Below are 5058 nucleotides of genomic sequence, written 5' to 3'. Positions count from 1 at the left end.
TACCTTGCAGAAGTCAGGAAGCTGGAGAAAAGGTTTGATGGGATCGAGGTCCGACACGTATACCGCAAGGACAACATCGAACCAGACGACCTAGCACGGCGTGCGTCCAGACGACGACCATTCAAACCTGGTACTTTCCTGTACGTCCTGACAAAGCCATCGGTGAAAGGGGCAAACGACGAAGATAGCACAGTCGTCCCTGACATCAACTCGGGGGCTACAGAGGCAGAACACATTGTTGCCGACATCGAGACCACAGACGACCGGCGGACCCCACTCATCAAGTTCCTGAGTAGCGACGAGTTGCCCGAGGATGATGCAGAAGCCGAGAAAATAACCCGACAAGCCAAGATCTACTGTATGATCGGCAACGATCTATACAAAAAGGAGCCAAACAGGGTACTTCTCAAATGCATTTCATTCGACGACGGTAAACATCTCCTCCTGGACATACACAAAGGGATCTGTGGGTCACACGCCGCCGGTCGGATATTGGTCGGAAAAGCTTTCCGATAAGGGTTTTTCTGGCCGACCGCGCTCAAAGACGCTTGCGACATGGTTCAGCGGTGTGAAGCCTGTCAATTCCACAGCAAACACACAAAGCTACCAGCGCAGGCGCTCCAGACTATCCCTCTTACTTGGCCGTTCTCGTGCTGGGGGCTCGACATACTCGGACCATTCCCACGAGGACAGGGCGGCTACAGGTTCCTATTCGTGGCGATTGACAAGTTCACCAAGTGGATTGAAGCGACGCCCACAGGGAAAATCAAGGCCGACAACGCCATCAAGTTTATCAAAGGGATATTCTGCAGATATGGATTGCCTCACCGCATCATAACAGATAATGGCCCCCAGTTCATCAATGTCGACTTACAGGATTACTGCATCGGATTGGGAGTCAAGATCTACTTTGCCTCGGTTTCTCACCCTCAGAGCAATGGACAGGTCAAGAGGGCAAACGGCATAGTACTACAAGGGATCAAGACCCGTGTCTACGATAGACTCATATCACACACAAGATGTGGGTCGAAGAACTCCCCTCTGTCCTTTGGGCCATGCATACCACACCGACAACGTCCAATAAGGAGACACCCTTCTTCCTCGTGTATGGGTCAGAGGCTATGGTCCCCACGGAGCTACGACATCAGAGCACACGAGTACAGAAGTACTCCGACGAGGAGCAAGAGGAGCAACGCAGCGACGATGTGAATCTACTCGAGGAACATCGAGAAAGAATTGCCGTCAGAGCAGCCAGCTACCAGCAGGCCCTTCGCCGATACCACGAGAAACGCATCAGAGCACGTACACTTTCGATCGGCGATTATGTCCTCCGACGGGTTTAAAACCAAGCAGGGCGCAACAAGCTCTCGCCCAAGTGAGAAGGACCATACACGATCACGCAAGTCTTGCGGCCAAGTGCATTCAAGATTGCAGACGGCGATGGTCGTGAGTTAGCAAATTCCTGGAACATTGATCAATTACGTAAAATTTATGTATCTCTACTTCTCTACTTACTTAAAAATTCTGTAGTGGTGGCGGTGACTCCAACCCTGGCAGACACGCGTGGTATTACCCATACGATCTCTGCATCCAGCGATCCAGATCGATCCTCCGCCAAACGCTCCCCTCCCACGCGCTCCTGCCCTTCAATCGCGCTCTTCCCCCTCTTCCAACTGCGGAACGGGCCGCCGCCACTCGTCTCCGCCGCTCACGCGAGATCGCTCTCCCTATCCAACCGCCGCCGCCGCCGCTGGTGCTACGGGGTCATCCGCCGTCGCCGCCGCTAGCGCTGGGAGGTGTTCGCTCCGTTGTCTGCTCTCTCGCTCCATTCCTCCATCCCCTCCACTTCCCCCACCACCACCGCCTCCGTCGAACCGCCACTGGCGCAGGGACGACTCCGCGCGGCAGACTCCAGGAATGCCGCGGCCTTCTCCCTCTCCCGCGCAGACCTTCCCGTCCCTGCCGAATCGCCGTTGACCCCCATTCCCTCAAACAATGCCCTGACCCCGATCCCCCTAAACCGCTCGTCTCCGCCCCTGCTGTGGCGTCGTCGTGTCTCTTCCCTTTCTTACTTTGCCCCGACCAGGCCACGGAGCAGGTGAGCAGCAGCGGCCTAGGGTTTCGCCGCCACGTTCACCCCAACTGGTTGCCGCTATCGAAGCAGGCCGGTGAGTGAATCTACCGCAACAGGTGCCACCATACGGTGTTGCTCGCATCTTCCTAAAAAGTCTGGTTCTTGCGGATTTTGCATTCAAGCTGGATGTTGTTGGTGCAGGTTTGCTCCAGTGGCGAAAGAGATGTTGGCTGCGATGGATGAACTACGTCCTGCCGGCATCAAGCGGGCCAACTTCGTGCCAACGAGGACCTCATCGTTGTCCGCCTCACCTGCCTCTAGGCAAGAGGTAAAAATCCAACCCTTTTTCCTCGTTAGTGATTGAAACGCCTGTGAACTGGTCCTTCGGGGACTACTTCAAGGAGGAGACCGTTGGATTTGCCTATGATTCGTGATGAAATTTTGAATTGTTAGATGGATTTAGGGCCAACTGCAATTTAGACAGAAACTACGATAGTTTTTGTTGTGTTTCTTGGGCCAGCTTGTCCTAGGAAACTTATCTGAAAATATAACTCTTACATTGTTTTGATATATGTGAAGGTATATGCCCGATTTCTCTCCAAGTTTGCCTTAATGGAATCAGCCTGTGATCCAGTAAAATTTAACTATTTACTAATGTTTTGGATTCTAAATGAATCGTCCAGTACAATAGATATTGTTGTTGTCGCCTGAAGAAATTATGTGAAGCATATACCCGTACAAGATGTTTGGCATTAGAGCCTACGCTAACCGCCGGTAGCATAAATCTAGTTATATGGTCAAGCGACTGGACAGCGGGCCTGAGAGTCTCTGGTATCCCAGAACATTTTTATTTTTTGTGAACAACGTGAAATGGATCGACGTGCAGCATACGAGAACACTAATTATTACTGGTAGGATTCTCTAATGACAACTGAATACTGTTGTTTTGTTTTGTCTTCATTCTGTGATGTCAAATAGAAATATCGTATACTCCAATTTGGATGTACATGTACATCGTATCGCATCTGTTTTGTTGACCCATTGCCATCACCTGGCAGAAGTAGAAGCTAGCAACCGAAATTCTGGCAGTCGCTGACACCCTTTATCCTTTAGCACCCGAGGTCCTCTACTCCAGTTTGTAAAGGGAGCCAAGGTAACAACAATTTATACTATTCTTTTTACTGCTTTCTTGAATTTCTGGTGTGCCGAATCCTGGACCGGTTATTAAGCAATTTTTGGTTTGTGATGATATTAAGCAATTTTCTGAAAACAAGCAGTTGAATACAAAGTTTGAATGCTATTTAGTTTTTTTTTTCTTTGCATGGAGTAGCTCAAGTATATAACCAGTGCTTCAGTACTTGGTACCTTCTGCATATTTTCTACATGGTTGGTGAGGTTTGTAATATGGTTCACCAGTGAATGACTATACTTACAGAATAAAAGGACAGCGCAAGAATAGTACTGATATATGTAGCTACTAGCTATTTCCATCAAGCTTCGTACTCAACTGCTTGTTTTCATAAAAGATTCTTAATATCATCGGGATCTAAATAACATTTTTGTACTAATCAGGCCCTTGTCGCCAACCTCAGAAAATTGCTTCTTTTCAAATGTATTTCTGATGGGCCCTTGTAGCTTAGACATTTATATTAAATGGAACAGAGTAATTTATTTTAAATGGAACAGAGTAATATACCTTCGTGGAAATTGTTTTTCCAGGTGTCCATAGCTCATCCTACTGCGTGCATTTTTTTTGCTGCATAGGTTTGTTGAGTATAGTATGCTCTGATATATGATAAGGCATGGATAGATAATTGTGTTATGACATTAAAATTCTTGATGTTTATATTAATTGGTTTGTTGAGCTAGGTTTAGGCTTCCTTTATTTTCCAATATATAATCCTATTGATTTCTACCTTATATGTACTGAAAATTAATAGTCATGTACTTCCATTGTATCTTTGAGGAGTCAAAGCTCATGAGACTTGAATAAACTAAGGTGAGTGAAAATGAGTAGTCATATATCTTACAGCGTGTGTTCTGCCAAGTACATGCCAATTTGCGCTTCTGACTGAACAAGACTTGATTAGTTTTTTACTAGTGTTTGCTAATCATCCATGTGGAGTTATATAATCTATCCCTATTTTCCTTTTTACTATATTTTTGCGACTTATCCTGAGTGATGCTTCAATTGTGAAAAGGCTCATGATTTGATAAGGCTTTTGCAGGTAAGCAACAACAATTAGGGTCTAACCAACTTCCCAGTTGAGGCAGTTCAGGTAGGGTAGTTGGTAACAACAAATTTGAGTTTATTTGATTGATTGACGGATGTAAATGGTTGGCAAAGTGTGGGGAAACTTTATATTTATGCAGAGAGTTTGGCTACTTGGGCGCAGAAGCGCATCTGCACTTTTGGACAATTCAATGTTGACATGGAGTTTACGCTAGATAGGAGTCAGTTTGTTGATAGTTGCAAATCATTGCTTAAAAATTATGTACATTGCTTTCCTGTAAAAGACCGTGGCCATCTGTTCATTGTTTTTTTTTTTTCCATTTTCCCTCTTGAATAAAATGACACAGTTCCTGCCCGTTCACTCGGAAAAAAAATGAGTCAGTTTGTTGTTTGGGGTCTTTACATCAATTGGAATACAAATTAATATATAGTACATATCTGTAGTCCCTGAAATGTTCGTAGAAGACTGTATAAATGATGATGGGGATAGCTTAATTTGTTGTTGAAATATTTGAAACAATAAAAATCTCAGATAATTTATTTTATATTTTATTCCGTTGAGATGTTTGAACTGTGCAAAATCGGACATTATATAAACAAAAATGCCCTACTATATTTATATTCTTATGCTGTATTAAGCTCACAATTTTGTTGTATTAGATTGGATCGTTTGAGAACATCTTCACATTAACCATCAATGATTGGGTAACATATGTTATTAGGTAATTATATCCTATGTAACTCACAGTTG

At 45.1% G+C, this 5058-nt stretch overlaps 1 long non-coding RNA gene across 2 annotated transcripts; it reads left to right on the top strand.

The window, feature by feature from the left end:
• Positions 1-1600: 1600 nt before the first annotated feature.
• Positions 1601-4662, top strand: LOC136355926 (uncharacterized). Of its 2 annotated transcripts, XR_010740517.1 has the most exons (5): positions 1601-2168; positions 2276-2402; positions 3133-3227; positions 4303-4353; positions 4448-4662. It is a non-coding gene; the product is annotated as an uncharacterized lncRNA (long non-coding RNA). The 2 variants fall into 2 exon arrangements; XR_010740516.1 differs by having other exon boundaries at positions 4303-4523.
• The last annotated feature ends 396 nt before the right edge of the window (positions 4663-5058 follow it).

The sequence above is a fragment of the Oryza sativa genome, chromosome 4, assembly GCF_034140825.1.
Source record: "Oryza sativa Japonica Group chromosome 4, ASM3414082v1".
Classification (NCBI taxonomy): domain Eukaryota; kingdom Viridiplantae; phylum Streptophyta; class Magnoliopsida; order Poales; family Poaceae; genus Oryza; species Oryza sativa.
Note: the sequence above shows the minus strand (reverse complement) of the source record. Positions and strands in the feature narration are given on the sequence as shown.